Source organism: Dipodomys spectabilis, unplaced genomic scaffold (genome assembly GCF_019054845.1).
Source record: "Dipodomys spectabilis isolate Male_0828 unplaced genomic scaffold, ASM1905484v1 ptg000458l, whole genome shotgun sequence".
NCBI lineage: Eukaryota > Metazoa > Chordata > Mammalia > Rodentia > Heteromyidae > Dipodomys > Dipodomys spectabilis.
This window is the reverse complement of record NW_024871135.1, coordinates 228,194-250,593: the sequence shown is the minus strand read 5'-3', so window position 1 is coordinate 250,593 and position 22,400 is coordinate 228,194.

Here is a 22,400-nt window from a genome sequence, read left to right as displayed (position 1 = left end):
TTGTGTTTTTCCGGCTTACTCTGCCCAAGATAGCACCAGTTGTGTGCTAGAACACTATCTTAAGGCAACCATCAACCAAAGTTTGCATTTGCACAGTCAATAGTCTACAGATACAATCTAGTTCAACAGATACATCTATTCGACATCAAACAACTATATGTTAAAGGACTTCGAACCGCAGAGAAGAATTTGGAAAATCAGAAATTATTAGGGTTAGGGAGAGATGTGGGTAAAAAATAGGAATAGATTGGTGTGGGGAGGCACAGGGAGAGTTAACTATGTCCTAATCACAGTGCAGGAAATAGGTTGGGTAGGATGCAAGTAGAGAGAGAGAGAAAAAGAAGAAAGGGAAAGGGGAATGAAAAGAGACCAGAAAAAAAATAGAAACGTAAAAATTAATGTTATTATAGATATTAAAAGACCATCTATTTAGAGAGGAATGTGAATATGTTGAGAGAAAGGGAGGGACATAGAGGAGATGTGAAAAAAATTAAAAAAATGCTTAAAATATTATATAGGTATAAAGAGGTAGTACTGCTATTAATGAATTTAAGTCTCAGAGGTTTTGAATTGAGTAATAAGTTTGTGGATTAAGTGTGTACACAATGGGGGATAGGGTCTACTAGTTAACTACGGCTTTATCTGAGGATGTGCAGGACAAAAGTTAAGTCACATAAAGAAGAACAAAAGAGGAAAAGCTGGAAAGGATAGGAAAGTGAGAAGAAAAGATCAGAAGTTCAGTAGAGCTAGACAAAAAACAAAAAGATAATTAAGAATGAAAGAGAAAGAGAAAGAAGACAAGAAAAGAAAGGAAAACACACATTCACGTATTCCTAAAATAAAAATTATAAGAGGAGAGAAAAAAAAAAGTTACTGGAAAACAATTATTTTTGCAGAAGAGGTAAAAATTAAAGATTAATAAAAGTTTTTGGGGGGTTGGGGGGGGAGGAAGGAGAAGGATTGGGATTATGGGGGGAGGGGGGAGGCTGGGAAGGGATGTGAAGGGTAAACAAAGGAGGAGGCTGCAATGCTTGGTAAGAAATGTACACATTATCCTGCCCATGTAACTGTAACTCCTCTGTACAGTATGTTCACAAATAAAATTAAATTAAATTAAAAAAAAAAGTTTTAGAAAAGGAAAAAAATTTTTTTATATATATAAGGTAACAAAAAACGAAAAAAAAAAAAAACAAAACAAAAAAAAAGAAAAGAAGAAGAAAAAAAAAAGTTCTTTGATTTTTTTTGGGGGGGGAGGGGTGAGAAGAGTCCTGTATCTCCCTTTTGTCTGTAACCAGAGTGTGGTTGGAGTCTCTGGTCAGCTTGAGGTCCTGTGGCTTGATTGGTTTCTTAAGTCAGTTTGTTGGAACAGGCAGAAAAATGCTCTGCTTTACCCAAGATTTTGAGATCCCTCTCCCAGGTTAGTTTACTGGGAGGGTGATCTGCTTTGAGAATCACAAAAGAGGGGGATGCAGTGATGAGGCTAGGTTCTGGGTAGAGCTGAGGCCTTTCAACAAACAGTAGCTTTTCCCTGGGGCTATTTTGTGAAAAAAACTCACAGCACCCAGCCTGGAGCCATTCTCAGGGTTTCTGTTTTTCAATTGATTGTGGTGGCTGCTAGAGGGAGGGGCAGCCTCTGGCTCTGGTTACCCGGTGAGGAGAGCGACTCCAATGGCTGGCGCCTGAGCTGGGTGACTTTTCCCTGAATGGAACTGAGTCTGTGAGGTCACTTCGCTGTTAAGTTCTTGTGACCTGCTAAATGACTCGTTTTATTCCAAGGCCTGAGCTGGAGCTAGCCGCTCGTCTGCTGTGTCTGGCTCCTTCGTCCCGGACTGTGTCTCAGGTATGCCCCCACTGCGGTGGTCGCCACTGCGACCCTGCCGCCGCAGCGGCAGCTGCTCAGATGTGTCTGCTTGGCTTCCCCTCTCTTGACTAACTCTCTGTCCTGTGATGGCACACTTGGTGTGATTCTCTGGCTTGGGACTGTTCACTGGAACTCTGAAACTGTTTTCTATGCAAGAGCTTGTTCAGATTCCAGCTTCTCCTCCGCCATCTTCCCGGAACTCTCGCAGTAATCTTTTTCAAGACATTAGACTTTACAGAAAGAATTCAATGAATGTATTGCTAGAAAGTAAAGATAGATGTCTGAGCTAAAGAGTGAAGAAAATATCCCCAATCCCTGACGCTCCAAGGTGAGGAGGGTATAAGACGAAGCACAAGGAAAATGGATAGAAGTACAGTAATGCATACCAGTATTTTCCAAGATGTAATGGTGAATGTCACAGGGGAGAAAATCAACGTGATCATCACAGGACTTAGCATGGGAGAGTAAAGAGAAGAACAGTGAAAATCCAAGGAGAATTACAAAGGATGTCCTTGCATATTTGGCAGAAGAGTGCATGGCATTGCGGTCTAAACTATGTGGAGGTATTATAGGAAAATACCTGTGATCGTATGGTGCCACAAGAAGTGATGAACTTATGATTTACAGTACATTGAAAAATCATAAAGGTGCTGCTTCAGTAGTGCAGAGTTACACCTTGGTAAATTCTGTTTTGAAACACCTAACACACTATAAAACTAAGAAAAGAAGATTCAAATTTATATATGACTTGACAATTTGCAACAATAAAAAATCAAATCACATAATGTGGATGTAAAAGGATAACATTAATAAAGTAATATTTAAACAACACACATTTTATGTGAATATTCTTGGTTATAAGTGATTTGTTTTCCTCACAGATTTTGGATGCACAAAACAACAAAAAACAAAAACAAATCAAAACAAAAAACACTTGTCAATAAAGCTGGATGCCAGTGCCTCATTCCTATTCCTAGATAGTCACGAGGCTGAGATTGGAGGATCATGGTTCACAGATGGCTCGGGTAGCAATCCATGACATATTTATGTTCAATTGTTCAATCAAAGACAGAGTGAAACCTTCGTTTAAATAGTACAGACTCAGTCAGTCATGAATGAAAAAACCAAGCAAGAGTTTGAGGCTCCGAATCAAGTTTCATTACTGTGTGCCTACACACACACACACACACACACACACACACACACACACACACACACGCATGCACGTACGCACACACACACACACACACACACACACAAATGGCATGAAAGAGGAAGAGCGAGAGAAAAAAAGGGAATATTAAGAGTTTAAAAGTGAACCTGTCTATCAGGACTATCTTAAGCATATATTAATTAATAAAAATGAGGCAAACCTTGGAACCTATTTTTCTTTGAGTCTGATTTCCTTCACATAATATGATCGTTTTCCAAGTCTTTTCATTTTCTTAAGAAAGGGGCTATCATTCTATCATTCTTTCTGATAAAATAATAAAATTACCACATTTTCTTGATCCATTCATCTATTGAGGGGCATCTTGATTGGTTCCATTTCGTAGCTATAATAATAATGCTGCAAAAAATATAGTTGTAGATTTAGTATGGTTTAGCTTGAGATCATTTCTAGAAGTGCCCAAGAGGGAGATTGCTGGCTCAAGAGTTACATACATTTGACCTTACAAAATGATGCTAATTGAAATGAACTCCAAGACATGGAAAAAACAAATCTTTTTTTCTTTCACATATCAACCTTGATGTCGGTAGATTATCTAGATTTTATTTTATTTCATTAGTCTTTTCTATTGGTTTATCACTAGCAAACTCTGTCTTTATTTTGATACATGGCATCTTGTATATACATTTATCTGATTTGGAGATGGAAAGGGAAAAATATAGTGATGAAAGAAGTACGAAGAGTGACCCATTGCAACAATGATATTCACAAGACACTTTTAGAAATGAACTTTACAACTATGGGGTGGGGAGGAGGTGTGGGGAGTGAAGGGAAATGAGAACAACAATGGAGTGGGTAACAATATTCAACAAGGAATGTATCTTATTCATGTAACTGTAACCACTCTATACAGTATTTTTTGAAATAAAATAAAATTTAAAAATTGAACCTATCCTAGAAAATATATAGTTTTCAAAATAGTATCTCTGTCACAGTACTTGTTAAGGATTCTAGGGTCAAACTGTTAAACCTGGAAAGGGATGGATTGGGAAGCCATCTGAAACAGCAATCAAAAGGCTGAGAGCTCTGCTCTGGAAAGGTCAGTCAAGGAAGACAGGGCTATGAGTTATTACCTCAAGAATATTTAAATTCGAGCTGTTGGACACTAAAAGATTAAGCCTTTGGAGACAAGATGGATGTCTGTGTTATGGATGTAATGACTATTGCTCCCTTCTGCTCCTTAACAATAAGGGATTCAATTATCACTATGTATACAAACAATACCTCATGTTAATAGTTGTAACCAAAGCTATTTTAATGCCTTAGTTCGTGGACATACCTATAACCACTGAACACCCCCCGCCCTTGTAGTAGAAGGAATATAAACATGTTAAGCAGGATTTGGTGATCCAGAAGCTGGCAATGAGCCTTTGGGTCCTCTGGAGTCTTCTTTCCTATCACTTTCTGTGATTTCTCAGTTCTTTGGCCAGGTATCCCATCATCTTTGCTGTCCCATGGTTGCGGTTAGTGACAGTACTGATTTTCTGAACACCTCAAAACAAACTATGGAAAAACACTTCCTCAAAAAAGATTGAAGAAGATAGAGCACCTGGAAAGATACCAAACGTTAGCAGTGACCCTGTGATCTTCTAGCAATACAGGAATATCTTTACTTCTGATAATATGAGATGGATAATTGTCCCTTTTGTATATTTGGTATTTTGTATTGCATGCATTTTCAGAAACACATATACATTTTGAAATAATGTTATTTATTTCACAGGTCACAGACCATGTCACTGAAGTGATGACCCTAATGTCTTATCTCAGTTGCTTGATTCAGACTTAAATGATTGTGAATTGCCTAGTTATGAACATTTCTGCATGAAGCTCAACAACACAGAATGAAGTGTCAGGGTCAGGCCATTCCATACCTGTAAGGATTTTTACATATATTAGAGTAATATACACCTACACTGCTCAGCACTCATGGCACAGTGGTATGTTATAATTGTCCTCAAATCAGAAATATGCTAGAGCTTAAAGTAGAATGATGGGCTATTCATTTTCAACCCAAGAGTAATTATGACCCCCTGAACTTATTCTCAGTAGAAAATCCTTCCTATACATTTTACTGACTTAGCTTCTACTGTCTGTTTACCATTATCAGGAAGGGTCACACTGTATCGTGCTACAATAATGCAGCAACTTAGATGCCTTTGAATTTTACCTCCAATCTTGATACCAAGGTCAACTCTGCAACTCTAATCACATAGTTGGTGGACACCCGAACTTTTCAAGCCTGGTTAAAAATTCAGCTATCATTGCTCATTGCCAGTGTTAAAGAACTCAATCTTTTCGATGTATTATGCATCTTCTTGTATTTCCAACACTGCCTTAGATGTTGGTTTTTGAAGTAGAGCTTTTAGTTTGCATTTGATTTATGGAGGTGTTAGTGATGCCAGTTGTTAGTAATTTGATATTTTGACATTGTGGCTATTGAGGAAGTGAATACACATCACTCACAAAAGTTTCTTTCTGTGTATAGGTATTGCTATATTGTGAACTTCCTAAAAGCCAGCCAAGGGAGCACATGTCCCTAATCCCATCACTTATGTCACTGAGACAAGCCTTGAAATGTCCAGACCACTTGGCATTTTATAGTGAGAACCTTTCTACAAAGAAAGGTGAGAGAATAACAAAAAAACAAATGAATCTTCCAACAGTTTTGTCACATATTCTTTACACTTAGCCATTAAGAGCACCATAATAGTATTGTTTATGACTTCTTACCTACTCTTTTCCTGTTCTGAGCTGTTTTATTTATGGATCTCTAAGAAGTCATATAAGTATCACATAAGAAATCTATGTAAATCATATAAGAAATCATAAAAAATAGTTTCATAGGGAATATAATCCAAAGGTAATAATTTCAGGAAAATACTAAGCACATAAAATGTAATGCATTGACTATTGAAAACTTCAGCAGTTGTAGTTTATTTATTCTTATAACAAAGATAATAAACTAAGTTACAATAGTATTCCAAATGAAACACAGAACTAGAAATATGAAGGGTAGCACTAAAGAATGCTACTGCTACCACTAATAGGGTAAGAATAAAATTTAGGCAAAACTCCTTCAGAATAAAAGCCACAGGACAACCCAAACATTGCTTTCATTTTTTTCATATGAAGACAAAACTTTTTTTTAGTAAAGACAAATTTTCACAGATATTAACATCAATTGGGTATATATTCCTTAAGGCCTTCAGGAAGGATGCTGTGACCATGTTGATGGAAACTGACTTCTTTGGGACCTAATACACAATGTGCAGACACCAAGCACTGAACCTGCATTAGGGTAATTTAAGTGCTCATGAGTGTTCTTCAAGTTAGGAAATGAATTAAGTATTTTATTAAAAACAATAGTAGGCAAGAAGCCCAAACAAATTTCCCAAGTTCCTAAGACTGATCAGTTGAGGCCCATAATTCAAATCCAGAATTCCACCAGCCATATCTGAGGATATTCTGTGTCGCATTCGTTACTTTTCAAGAGCTATGGACCCGATGAATCCACATTATCTTCCTAATTATGGTTATAAGGGCGTTAACATTGATACAGAATATAAATACTTTTAAATGAAAAGGGTGTGGATAATGACAGCATAAGTGATCTTTATACCAAGTGAAGATCAGTTTAATTTCTAAAGAAATACCTGAATGAACATCATTCAGCTTCTACTGTTTGTTATTCCTGGTGTCAAAGACACCTGTGCTGACAAACACAGGCTTATATCAATCAGTACCCTCAATACACAGGGAATAGATTGGTATGGATATACAATCCAAAATGAATAATTTTTGTGACTACTTACTTCCTTGTTGTACCAAAAAAATCTATTCCTTATTCTAAAACATATATCAGTTTAATGGATATTAGTGTTACCAGTATAAATTAGGTGTGCATAATATATGTAATGTATTTTATTACATAACATAGAAATTATATATTTAAATATCATATATATACATACATATGTATCATTACTGATAGTCTTCGACTAGTATAAATAATATATGCATAAAACTTTTTTGTATTATACTGTGAAGGATACAAGGAATGACAACTTTATTTAAATAAATATATATGTATGTTTTAGTCACATAATTTATTTTTGTGCCATTACTGAGGCTGGGTGTTGTCCCTGAGCCATTTCACTCAGACTGGCTTCATATAGCTATCTTCAGATCTCAGCCCCTAAGTAGCTGGGATTACATACATGAGTCAGATTATAGTTTTTTAACTCCATCCTTGGCATGTTCTTACATAATTAGTTTTGAATGCTCAATTATATTCTGATATTCCATTTCTAAACCAATTCAGAATAAATAACTTCTAATTGGATAAAACTCTATGTTGCAATCGAAATTGTAAGAACGCTACTTTATTATCCATTTTCAAAGATATTGCTACTTTAATTCCTGACAGACAAGTAGAAAAATTAAATTATGTGTGCATAATATATGTAATATACTGTATTACATAACATATAAATGATATATTTATAATATATGCATAATTTGTGATATTCTATAATTACTATAAATACTATACGTATAAACCTGGTTTTAATATTATACTGTGAAGGATACAAGGAATGACAACATCCCTATTGTAAATGTCTCATTTTTAACAGTATAAAAACTATGCTATAAATATATATCTTCAAGAAAGCACACCTCTGTAATCACCTTCAAATATTCCCCTCATCATTATGAACATCCTCTAAGATTGGCTACACTTATCCACAGCAAACACTTTGTGATACTTTCTGGATAAAGTTGCTTGTCCTCATCCTTATCAGCCTTTCAGCAACTTCAGTGAAGAGCTTTTTCTTTTGCTTTGCCTGTAGACGATATCATCCTTTGTTATTTCACAGCAAAGAAATTGTGGCTAGCAGGCTTGAGCATTGGTACATACAAAGGTATTTGGTTATGAATTTTTCCTTTCCTTTCTTGATAAGTGAGCTGTAATAACAAAAACCTTTTAATGCAATTTGCAAATGAAAACATATTTATTTGAAAATACTAGAAATATTCATTCTTTGAACTAATTTTTAATTTAAATATAATAGGGGTGGTTTTAGTGATGCACGCCTTTAAATCTAGGTATATATAAGGCTAAAAACATAAGATCGTAGTTTCAAGCTAGACCAGGTAAATGGACCATGAGACACTTATCTTCAACTAAGAACCAAAAAGCTAAAAGTGGAGCTGTGGCTCAAATGGAAGACTGACAGCCTGAGCACAAAAGAAAAGTAAAAAAAAAAAAACAAGGCCATGAATTTAAGTCATAGTATTAGTACTCATATACTATATATTTATGGTTCCTAAAATATTCTGAGTTAATTTGTCAAAACCTGTTCATAGTAATGTATGATATGAGGTGTGAAATAGTTGGTAAGTTTGAAATGACTCCAAGATATTTTGACAAGGCAACTGGAAGAGTTATCAATTAATCAAATAGTAATGAGGGATAGAATCAAAGCTCATTTTGGGTTCTTCTGAATTTGTTAAAATCAATAGCTAGGAGTTGTCAGTAGACATGATGCTATTATGGATTTAAATTAAAGAAAGAACAGAGCTGGAGAAAAAAATGTAATAATTACATGTACTCAGTGGTAACACTCATGAGAAGGAAGATTATAGAACTAAACCCTGGGATAAACAAATATGTATAACATGACAAATGAAGAAAAACAGTAATAAGTATGTAATGCAGACTTACATGGATAGGTATTTTTAATGTTTAAGGGCTATGAAGTGATTGTGTGATGACCTAAAATTTAAGAAATTTGTAAGGTCAACTATCTCTTGGGCAAACCATAGCAGATAGTTTAAGAAAAACAGGGCCACAATAGAGTCTCTTGATTTGGCAACGTGAAAACAGGTCAATATTTGCAAAGCTATTTTTTGGACATGTGGTTGGAGTGACAATTGCTGCAGCTTGTTCAAGTGTCAGTAGAAGGGTACAGTTTTAGCACAATGATAGAAATCTTTCTCGGATCTGGTAGGTTTTCCCACTGTCTTCAATTTCCCTTATTTCTGAGAACTAAAATGTCATTATGGAAGCCATTCCCAAATTGTGTCTTTGGCAAGTTATCAGATATTCAGTGTATCACATGTCTAAATAATAGAGAATGGGACCAGGTCTACATTGAGCACTCACAGTAGACAGGTTTCTGGACATTCTCAGGAAGAGCCTTCTGCAATTATGGGATGGATAGGGCTGGATAATTTACAAAACAGCCATCATGGATAGAAAGTATTCTGCTAATTTGACCCCTGAGATATTGGATGTTTTATCTGCATTGTATTGATTTTTATGAATCAGTTAGTCAGATTCTTTATACTATATGATGATATTAAATTGTGAAATGCATGTTTGTTGCATTTCCTTTGTATAAAATATAGTATATTTTGAAATTTGGTATAAATCATTCATGTTTTTATTTTTTTCAATATGGATTACTCCTAGTTCTCAAGAGTGAGGAAATGCTTTGGAACTTTGTAACTTGAAGTCATATGTTGCCATGTGTCATATCCTATTTTCCTTGTACAGAGTTGGTAATAAGTTATATGTAATTTATTTTTTATTTTTATTTATTGTCTATTGCAGAGTTTGAACTTGGGTCTTGGGCACTGTTCCTGAGGTCTTTGGCTCAAGGTTATCTCTCTATAATATTGAGCCACAGTATCAATTTTAGTCTTGATTGATTAATTGGAGATAAGTGTCTCATGGCAACTTTTCTGCCCAAGATGGCTTTGAACTGTGATTCTCAGATATCAACCTCCAGATTAGCCAAGATTACAGGCATGAGCTACTACCACCTAGCTATATGTAATTTCAACTGTAGTTTTCTTCAAGTGTTTCATCCTGAACTGAAGTTTATTTTTCTGACAAGCTTTCTAATAAATATGCAATCTATTTATTTTTGAAAAGTACTGCTGTAACTCCCACTTATTTGTGGCATTTCTGAAATCCAAATTCCTCTGTGTGTCAGGGTGGATACTTTTGCCTGTAACAACTATTGTTGTTGAACACATGACATCTGGCTATTAAGAGAACAAAGGACGTGAAGCCACAGTAGCAAGATAAATAACTACCAGGACAATTCAAGGGCAACTCATGTACTCTCTGTGTAGGTGCATACGGAACATAGAAAAGACATTATTTTTTTTTTGCAGGGGGGGGGGGGTCCGGTCGTGGGGCCAGAACTCTGCCTGGGTGCTGTCCCTCAGCTCTTCAGCTCAAAGCTAACGCTCTACCACTTGAGCTACTGCGCCATTTCCGGCTTTTTTCTTTTTGCTTATGTGGTGCTGAGGAACCAAACCCAAGGTCTCATGCATGCAAGGCAAACAATCTACCATTGAGCCATCTTCCCAGCCCAAAAAGAAATCCTTTTTTTTTTTTTTTTGTTGGTCGTGGGGCTTGAACTCTGGACCTGGGCGCTGTCCCTCAGCTCTTCAGCTCAAGGCGAGCGCTCTACCACTTGAGCTACAGCGCCCCTTCCGGTTTTCTGGTGGTTTATTGGAGATCGGAGTCTCACGGTCTCTCCTGCCCGGGCTGGCTTTGAACCGCGATCCTCAGATCTCAGCCTCCTGAGTAGCTAGGATTACAGGCGTGAGCCACCAGCGCCCGGCCCAAAAAGAAATTCTTATACTTGAAAGTGATTGAGTGTGTGTGCACATAGATGTTGACTTAATTATCTGTTGCTATAGTTTTATACATTCACTAGTACAAAACAATATTTCATATATATATATATATATATATATATATATATATATATATATATATATATAAGCAGATCACAGTTTCCAGAATCCAGAGGACAACCTCCATGGGCACCGCTTGCCTATGTTGCTCTTTGGGTAATAAGAATGAACCTTGGAATTGTCCAGTGGTAGAGAAATTACTCAGAGATTCAAGCATTTGTCTTTCAATGTGTTGCTTTTTCCTAACTCTAAAATTAGGAAGTCTGTTAATATATAATATAGGTTATATTATAATAAAATTTATTATAATATATAATGTATAATATATTGTACAATATATATTATATATAATATCTGAGAGAATTATATATTTATAAGGAGAAATATAATAAACACATCAATGTCCATTCTTTCCTAGTCATGATTAAGTTCAGTAGAGTTAGGTGCATTATATTTCAACAGGAAAACTCTACTGAAGTTCTGATGACCTTGAACTAGGTAAGAATTCCTGTTAAAATTAAAAGCCTCTCCTCAATTATGAGAAAAGATAAGTTTGGAAGTTTTTTTTGTTTTGGGTTTTTTTTTGTCAGGTCATGGGGCCTGTACTCTGGGCCTGGGTCCTGTCCCTCACCTCTTCACCTCAAGGCTAGTGCTCTACCACTCGAGCCATAGCACCACTTCTGGCTGATGAATTGAACCCAGGGTGTCAAGCCTGCAAGGCAAGCACTCAACCAATGAGCCGTGTTCCGAGCCCAGGTTTGGAAGTCTTTGAGAAGAGGAAGTTGGCATTTGCTTTTCATCCTTGATTAGTAATAAATATGTATCATTTTGCTCCAAATTTTGTCTCCTTTTATGTTCCCTAGACAGTTACACAGGATCATCATTCCAACGCATATCTTTAAGTCCTTCTTTCATTTCTTTTTATCATTATCATTTTGTTGTTGTTGTATTATGATCCTGAAGCTGGAACTCAGGGCCTAGGTAGTGTCCCTGAGCTCCAGACTAGTGCTCTACCACTTGAGCCACAGCACTACTTCTGGCTTTTTCTGCCTGGGCTTACTTTGAATCATAATACTCAGATTTCACCCTCCTGGGTAGCTAGGATTACAGGTGTGTGCCACTAGTGCCAAGCAAGTCACTCTCTTTTAGATATTATTCTAAAAGCCTCCTATCCAAGGTCACTCTTCAGATAATAGTAAATGGACCTATGCCAACAGTTCCTTCACACTCTCATCTCCTGTTATGGCTATTATGTGTCTTTTCCATGTTATCTTGAACCTACTTCACTGTTTTCTTCCTAATCCATGATTATATATGTGTTACTAATAATTACCTAAATTAATGGCTATACACCCTAAATTACTAAATCATTAATTTCATTTATTTTTTTTCAATATGATTGTTCTTCAGTATCAATCTGAGCTTATACTCACCTTCTCTACCTCTTGGCATGTGCAAAGCCTGGGCCTTTTCTACCTCCAAAGCAAGAGGTTTGACAAAGAATAGCCTACAGTATTCCTGCTTAGGATTCAGGAGAAGTAGTTGAGTGCCTGAAAGAAGCAATGCATTCTTGATATGGGAAGGGGTGGGAGAGACAACAGCCTAGAGAGCAAATTGGTAGACAGAACATTTAACAATTTGGGGAAACTGACCTCCCGCACAGTGGCAGTGAGATAACTCACCTACTGAATTTTCATATATAAAGGAAGTTGTCATGTCTCACTGCTCAACTCACTTCTAGTCAAAGAGAAGGTCATTCTTTTGTGTACTCCTTAGGCCCAGTCTCACTTTATCTCCATCTTAGACTTTGCCCAGACTCTGTTCCTACCAGAAGGTGCCTGATGAGGAGGAAAATGTGATCTCTTGGTTTCTGACTGGCCCTGTGAGAACTGAGATCACATTAGTTTTGAACCTATTCCTCCTGACAAAGCTGTGGTGAGTGGTGGGAAAGCTCATTCTCTGAATTGTGCCCTAGTACCAAATCTCTTCAGAGAAAGTCAAGGAATGATTGATCCTGCCTGAGGGATTCAGTTTCTCTATTTCGAAAGAGGTCAATTAATATCTGATTCTGAGTCCCAGGTGGAGGTCTTTTACCAGATCCTCCAAGCTGGAGTGGATGTTCCTCAGATTCTAGACCACCCTCATATTTCTCTAGCTTTTTCTCATAAACCAAAGGGTCACAGGAGTTGAGTTTAGAAACAAGGTGAAATGAGAATAGCAGAAGAATTATTGGCAAGGGAAGGAATTAGAAATTTTGGGTGAAAAAAGGGCTCAGAAAATCTAAGATCACTCACATCACTTGGGAATCACATCATAAGATTAGAGAATAAAAGTAATAAATTAGTGCTTAAATTAGTAACTCCAGTGCTCTGACTACATTACAAGTACTCTGTCAAAAGGTAGCTGTCCTAGCTCAATGTTGATGAGCAAAATGGACCACATTTTTTCCTCACAAAGTTCTACTGAGTATCTTCATCCATGCCCCAGGTTGTTCTTACTCTCTACTTCTCTGTTACTTTCCTTTGCTGGATTCAATCAATGATACTTGAATGTGTGATCATCTTCAGACATGTAATCGCATTTTCTTTTAATCCATTTGTTATAAATTAAAACAAATTATTGGGAAACATGTCTATGGTACATTTTCTTCCATGGCCTACTTATTTGATGTTATTAAGTATTATTTTAATTGTTTCATTTTTAAAACTTGAGGAAAATATTTTGTTAGTATTAGCACAGTTGCACATTTTTTAATTTTTCCATGTCTGTGTTTTCTTTATTAAGCTTCTAACATTGTCTTGTCCCCCAACTGTTGCCTTCTTAAAATTGGATCAACTTACAAAACACGAAGACACAAAACCTGTGAAATTAGGATTAGGTATATATCCAAAAATATTTAGCAGTGATATTGGAGAAATTCACTTCTCTTATATACCAGAACATGTTTATAGTTATGAATAGCATATTTCCTTTATTCCCTCTTTTTGTGAATCTAGGTTGATTACACAGCTTTCTTTCTTGCTGCCTTGCACATGGATATTGATGTTGATTTATATTCCTTGTTTATGTATCAGGGTTGCAGTAAAGGTCATTAACACATGTGTCCTTTTGGTATTGTCTAAACTTCCATTATGATCTCCATATAGCTTGCACTAGTTTACAATACCACAAAATCAATACAGTTCCTGATTTATTTCAACCTCTCCAGATGTTTATTTATTCGAGTGGTGATAGCTATTCTGGTGTATAGGATGGGATTTCAGTGACTTTCTTATTTATTTTCCTTTATATTTCCTATGTGGATAAGAATCTCAAACATTTCATTTATTTATTAAACACTTACATTTGTACTGCATTCCTGATCAGTGTCGTTCTTTTTCTTTTGTATTTGATCAATTTTTAAGTTCTATAAAATTTGATTTTTTCACATTCTAAATACTCACTTTAGTAAGAAGATTTTTTTCATTGCTGTGGTGCACAGTTAACTAAAATCAACAGATTGTACAATTATACCACTGGAATTTTTTGTTGGATTTACAGCCAGGAAATTGTTTCAATGAAGATGCTGAACTTTTTTCACTAGATAGACTGAAATGATAGTATCTCATATTAGCCTAAACTAATCTCAGAACTAACAGTCACAGCCTGGGTCACAACAGTCTGGGCTAAGTAAAACCACTAACACAGCACATGCTGCTTTAAATAGAGCAAAGGGCTTCATATAAGTTGAGGAAAGACACCCCCTTTATGAAGTAAATTCTGAAGTTCACAAGAAGATATTAGGAATCTGAATATTAAGAAGATGTAAGGATAAAAGTATACAGACAAACAAATTTAGAGTTCAGAATTCAGGATGGGCAACAACCACTAGATAACAAAACTCAATGCATTAGGGAAGTGTTTTACACCAAACCTCAGCTGTGTCTGACTCTCTCACACCAAACACACACACACACACACACACACACACACAAACACACACACACACACACACACACACACACACACACACACACACACACACACACACACACACCTAGTGAGAGACATTAGCCAAAGTATAGCCATTCTGGACTTAGTCCATTTGGAAGGCCTATACTGAAAGTATCCATTGTGAAGCCATTTACTGAAAGTACCCATTGTAAAGATTTTTACCGAAAGTTAGACTCAGGTTACTGGAAAAACCATGAAATGTCCCAATAACATTCTTCCCGTAACTCCCCTAGCAATAGCCATCAGTGGATGACAGGAAGGTACCTAAAGCTACAGATGTTTCTTAAGATTCCATAGTTAACATAATTTGCTTCTTACTGCTAAGCCTGCATATGTTAGCCAATAAGATTGTTACAATATTAACAAGTTAAATGTCAACCAATCATGTAACTGACAAGCTATGAATCCACTTACCTCAGCCCTATGCCTTATAAAAACCCTGCTAACGGAAGGTTTGGAGCTCTCAACTCTGACCCTCTGCAATGCTGACAGTTGTGAGTCTAGGCTCGAGCTTGTAATAAATGACCCTGGTGTGCATGCATTGGAAATGGCTCCTTGGTGGTGTTTGGGGATTGTTATCTCAGCACAAGTCTAGTGTACGCAGAGAACCCCAAGGGCAGCTGTATCTGGGACAATGAAGCTTTTCCCTCTTCCAATCTGAAATGGGGGTATGCTTTGGCTGGAGGATGGCACCCTGTGAGCCCTGCATGCATGGTGAACCAGACGTGGGAAGCCCTGTGAGCATCTCCGGGATGGCCTCTTAGAGGCCTAGAGAAGTTTTCTCCTATAGTTGGACATGGCAAGAGGCAGGAGGACAGTGGGAATCCAGAAGATAAGAGAGACACAAGAGCAAATGTGCCTATCCATGGAGACTCCTTGGCCATGCTAAGGAATTTCCCAGCCCACAAATAGCAGCCACCGCGCAAGTCCCCAGAGGCCACTTGTCTGGGAAGGCAGTCCCTGGTCCTGATCCAGATCCAAAACTAACCCAGTGGCCCTGTGCCTGGCTAGGGTGGAGCAGTGCCCACCAGCCATTCTTCCTCTGCCCTGCTGCACATAACCTCCCAGCAGCTGCCCGGTCCCCAGCACTCATGACAGGCCAGCTCTGTGGGGCAGGCTGAGGCTGTGCCTGCGATTCCTGGGACCTGCTTCAAGGTGAGAGTGAGGCCTAGTGCACAGCAGAACTGGCCCTCACTCAATTCAAGGGCCTCCAGAGAGGCATGACCACCACTGGCTCAGCACTGCTGCCCTCCTCACCCCCAGAGTTTACCTACAAGTCCCTGCCTTTTTTCTTGAAATTCTTCAACCACTGGTTGTCTTATTTCTCATTGCCTGTTTGGGTGGGATTTGAGTCTCCTTCCTCTCCTCACCCAGCCACGAGTCCCCAGGGGCCAAACTCTGCACTTCACAGACTCTCCCCAGAACCCAGCTGCCTTTGGGACTGCTGCTTCCTGAGCCATTGGCCTACTGCCTCCTTCCTCCCTTCACCAGCCTCTGCCAGGGCCTCCCGTACTCTCCCTACTACCCCCATCCCCAACCCCAGCTCGGCCTCCTCCAAGGCCTCCTCTCTTCTCCACAAATCTCCCAGTGCCAACACCAGCAGGGCCACTTCTCTGGGGAAGACAACTGTGGGCCTGGCCCAGCAGAATCAAAGGTTCCACAATGTGCAGCCGGCTTAGAAATGGAAGGGGGGGAAGGAGAAGGATTGGGATTAGGGGGGGAGGGGGGAGGCTGGGAAGGGATGTGAAGGGTAAACAAAGGAGGAGGCTGCAATGCTTGGTAAGAAATGTACGCATTATCCTGCCCATGTAACTGTAACTCCTCTGAACAGTATGTTCACAAATAAAATTAAATTAAATAAAAAAAAAAGTCAAAAAAAAAAAAAAAAGAAATGGAGGCAGCATAGACCATTGATTATTGTCTTTCACTTCGTTTACACAAGTATTAGTTTTATTAATTTGATATTTAATTTTGGATTTTGTAACCTCTTATTAAACCTTTGAAGAATAGTTGGTAGAAATATAGTCCCAAAATTCGAATTGTCTCTTGTTTAATTCTTTTGAGATTCAAAGATGTTTAAGTAGTTATAACCATCATGAACTCTCATTTCTATAGCAGAGTCTATTCAGAAAATAATTGCTTATGTGTCTGTTATCAATTACTTACAAGACTTGAAACTTTTAAAGTTTCAAATATTACTGGAAGATCTTTGATTCATGTTGAGTGGAAGTGAGTTGGTTGAGCTGTTGCATACATTCTTATGTGTTCGTGTGAGTGTTTGTGTGTGTGTGTGTGTATGTGTGTGAGTGTGCGTCTGTGTGTAGGGGGGTATATGTGTATCATTGAAATCAAGGACAGGGATGTTGAGCCCTGGTCTGTACTTGTTTCCTTTTTCTGAGATATACATTATGGCTGTTGTTTGTTGGTGGTATGCTCTGATTGCTTGCCTTTGCCTGATGTGCATATTCCAGCTCAATTTTTCAATTAAAGCTTCTTTTTTTATAATTCAACATGAAGGGCTCTGATAGTGTTTTGTCTTTAGTCTGCGATCTAAGATCTTCTTTTCCTCTTCAAAAATTAACATTCAATATAAATATTTCCTCCTGACTGATTTTCCCTTTAATTTGCATTTTGAAATAAATATTATAAGTCCTTTAATCTCTGTATTTAGGAAGAAAAATCATTTTGAATTCTCTGTTTAGTGTAATAAAACCTGGACAGATTTGTTAACATCAAGACCTTAAAATTACTTTTATAGTTTTAGTTTAAAATACCTTGTCCATGTTTACAGCATGGGGAGACAATCAATTCCTAGTAACAATGATAACAGTTTTATTCATTAAAATTTCAGATAATTAATAATTTTGATTATGTCTAGTGGCGAATGAATACATTTGCTCAGTGATTTGCTTGATAGACCCTTGCACAAAAATACCACTTATGGGGGCTGAGAAGTTGGATTGGTGGTAGACAGCTTAGCTTGGATGCACAAGACCCTGGGTTTGATTCCACAGCACCACCTAAGCAGAAACAGCTAGAACAGGTACTTTGGCTCAAGTGATAGAGCACTAGTCTTGAGCTGAAGAGCTGAAGAACAGCGACAGTTCACCATCATCAGCAAATTAAATAAATAAAACTCATACTCAAATACATGAATTTCATAGGTTGATTACCATTTCAGGTAGGGGCAGGGTGCCAAGACACAGCAGAGCTGTGTTGAAAAACTTAAAGAATGATTTCAATACTTAACAAATACTAAAACCAGAAAGTAAAACATTAGTTCTGCCAACAACATACAGAATTGCTACTCAAAGAGAAACCAGTACTAAGAATGAAATATTTGTTATAACATTTCTTAAGAGATTATGGCTTTATATTAATTATCATATAAATTGACCTTCAAAAACTCCATCGGTAGGCCTGAGTCTTAAGGGTACCTACAAAAATTGGAGGAGAGAATCCTCAACCCGGATTTTTAAAATTGTTATTAGATTTTTAAAATTGTTATACGGATAACCATTTTGTAAGTCAGGTAATGAGTTCATTTCTTGTTTGACAATCCCATCCCTCCTGTCCCTGTCCACAGTGGTATAGCTCATTGTGAACACAATATCTACAGTGTACAAGTGCTGCATTTGTTTCCCTGTTCTCCTTGACTATCTCTGGCTCCCTCAATGCCATAAATGGATAAACTAGAACAGAAAAATCCCTCTTGTTTCCAATTCCTATAATACATTTCAATATAAACATCAGTAGTTTTATGAGAGTGTCAGACTCTGTACACACATTCCAAACACGTATACTTCTTACACCCAGTCCTAACTCCCACCTGATTCTAGGGTCCACACAGTAATTCTTTTCACTTTTCACACAGGAAGAAACTGAGATGCAGAAAGATTATGTAAGTCACTGGAAATACTGGGCTGAGCATAGTGGCTCACTCTTATACATTACTTACTCCAGAGAGTAAGATCTGAAGATCATAGTTTGAAACCAACCCAGGTTGACATATCCATTACATGTTTATCTCCAATTAACCAGAAGAAAGCGAGAATTGTGTGTTTCACATGGTAGAGCTAGAATGCCACCAGACATGAATGGGAAACCTAAAAAATATTGACAATATGATTATTTTTAAGAACTAATGCTGCCCCATACATAATCTCAGACCCCCCCCCCCCCCCCCCCCACACACACACACACACACACACACACACATCACAATCACACTCCTTAAAACAGATGTTAGTGCTGAAATCCAAATAGTTTTTTTTTTAATTTTATAAGTTTTATTTTTAGCTTTAGTGAGGTTTGACTTGATAGTTTCTACTGATGAGCCACAAATTAGAACTTTGTTATAATTATACCAATATCTGTATTCAGAGGAACATTATCCTAGTTAAGTATTCTCCCTTTTTCAGCAATGATAAGTTTTCTCTTCTTGGTACAGTTTCTTTTTGGGATCTCAATCTCTTAGACTTTTCTGTTTTGCATGGTCTGTAAGTTCTTTGATCCAGTAGATCTCAGCCATCCTAATAACCTGGACAGAACCTGCCTTGGGAAAAGTGTTCTAAGCTCACCATTCAGTGGAGGTTGTTAGTACTCACCCATAATCACGTTCTCTTCAGAACTGGGAAATTGTTAGGTCCAGGAAATCTGGTAAAGCACTCACTGTGTGCTATTTCATGCTTTTCTTTTATTTAATAGCAGTTTCCACCTATTGTCTACTTTAAGCATGGTGTGAAGAAAAGGATTGCCCCTAAGAGACAGAAGCACTACTAACTGTTGCTCTCAAAATATGGAAGGAAGGAAAGAAGTTCTGAAGGAACCATAGTGCCTAGAAACTGATTTCGTAGAAACTCAAACTGCCTTTTATCTTACCTTCAAAATAGAAAGTCAGAGACTGCAGTTACTTGTATGCTCCATTTTTATTCTTGAGCAGGCAGCTCCCCTCCCCTTTGCCCTTCTGACATTTATGACACAGCAATCCCACTTTTGGGCATTTGTTTGTAAACATTTGGGTAAATGCCCAAAAGTGGGATTGCTGGGTCATAAATGTCTTAACTTGTGCACTGAACTAACAGGAGAAAATGACATATTAAGAAATCTGCCAATTATGCCAAATCAAGAGATATGATGAATGTCAGAGAAAGGACATTGATTTCATGGTGGTCATGACAAGACAACACCTTACCACACCTTCAAAATACTAATGCATACTCACCTACTTTTATGTTCACACATGTCATTAGGTCTGAGTTGTCTGTAGGAGTCCTCAGGGCCTTCAGAACAGGAAGACTTCGGGGAGAGATTAACACAGGTCTGCCATTTTGGGCATAAAATAAACAGTTTGATGAAAGCTCTTAGTAATATCCTACAAATATGTACATTTATCCTACTACACTTGGTAAGTATCCCATCACTATATTATCTTTGGTTTCGTCACTTGCTGACATAGCAGCTGTCTGGTAGCTCCATTGTGAATTCGCTTTATTCTGTTGAACCAGAAATGGAGAAGGAGAGATTGACCAGAACACATTTGCATCTTTCTCAATGAGCAATGAATGGTAGGGGAGTATTTAGGAAGCTCCCCATGTTCTCAGTTAGCTTGTACCACCTAAATTCCAGCTCTAATCTTGATAAACAGATACAGAAGTTAGCTTGTTGTACGATATTCACAGCTAGAGAGGTAGATGAGAAAGTGGAAGGGCTTGATATGAAAGCCACAGGTTGATATGCAGCAGAATTCAAAGGATGTTGAGATGAAGCAAGCTACGTGGAAGGGAAAGGAGAGGCAGCTGAAGTAGAAGAGCACATAGAGAGAGAAGATAGAGCACGTTTGAGCCCACCTGGACATCAAGGTAACCCATCTGAAGTACAACATTCTTGTTGTGCAGAGGCACAGAGAGAAGTTGGAAGAACGTCAGCAAGTGCTCTTGCCCATTTCTAGGGAGCTCCCAGAATGACAGGGTAAGAATTAGTAGCTTCCCAAAGAAGTGTTCCTGAGCACATCTCAGATCCCTTGCTACTATGATAATTGACATTGGAGAGGAGCAGCAAGAGTTCATGAGGTGATTGCAACTCACTATGTGGAGGCTGTTCTGCAGCATTGTGGAGTGTGGTCTCTCAGGATGCTTAGGGAAAAGATCCTATAGCTGGTGTCAAAGAATGCAATCTACTTGGAGTAGACATTTATAGAGGGCACGTGCCTGAACAACAGCCAAAACTGGACAGGCAAACCCAGAGCTCTGCACCACATCAGGCCACCATGCCAATTGCTTCTACCATAGTACTGGCTATCCATTTTGCACACCCATGACCTTGTTACCCTGATTGTGTCCCAGAATCCCTCACAACTTTTACTCTTTCACTTTGTTTATGCTTCCTTGTCCCTGATAAACAGTTCTGGATACCTGTGTTAGCTACCCCAACCCTTGCAAAGCTGTTGAAGCTAACCAATTTCCTGACACTGGGACTCAGCAATTACAGTCACAGTTAACCTTTAACTGGTATCCTAGTCTCTACTACTCTTTTCTTCTACCCATAATTCATAACACCATTATTCCAGTCACCTGAACCCTGACATCCCTGTCTCCCCTGTCTCTGATACCCCATTCACAAACAAAGCAAGGGAAGAGTGGGCACAGAAAGTTGACTTGGATACTCCTCTTGCAGGCATATTGAGACAAGTTATTCCTCAGGTATTTAACGTGAGGGACTAACTTGTGGTGGAAAGAAAACAGCTTACTCAAAGTTGACTAAAATCCAAGGACATGACTTATAACTTATTGCTACGGAAAGAAGGCCCTGCAGTGAAAGTTAATGAGAAAAGAAAATTTTACAAATAGTATTAGGAACGATGCAAAAGGTTGAGCTTAGTTTCTTCTACAAGTGGTCTGAATTATTTTATGACATATGATATGTAACTACATTGCATTTTAAAAATTATATGAAGATGCTCATTTATGTGGTATTTATATTAATTGATGCAATAGTTACATAGGATCACGTTAATGATATTCAATAGTTTATGCTCTATGATATGCCCATGGGTCTGCCTTCGACAATATGTATTGAGCTCTATAACAACAAATGGAATTTCATTGTCAAATACTACAAGATTATTCGTGCTAGTACCAAAATGAAAGCGGGAACAAGAAAACTGAATAAAGCTACAAGTTTGAAGTGCGGGGGTCAGTGGTAAGGGCTATGATAAAAGAGAAATTCTTCACCATGGAATCTTGGAAGAATAGAATGTGTTTTATTGAATTACTACCTTTTAAAACATTCTTAGAAAGCAAAACATTGTTTTCTATTCTTGCTATTTGGAACCTCTTTAATGAATAGTTTTAAAAAATTATCAATACGACTTTGAAAATTCAATGATGTGAATTATCAGATTAACATTATAGTCAAAGTTGCCTTGAGATGCAGGCAGGCTGCATTCCTTTTCTATTAAATTAATGGAATAAGCTTCCTTTTGAATGGCTGGACAGTCCATGAGACTTGTTCCAAAACAAAAAAATATACTGGAGAGAAAAAAAGAGGAGTAGTTCCAGGAAAATGGCAGAGGAGAACCTGGAGGCTAAACAAGCT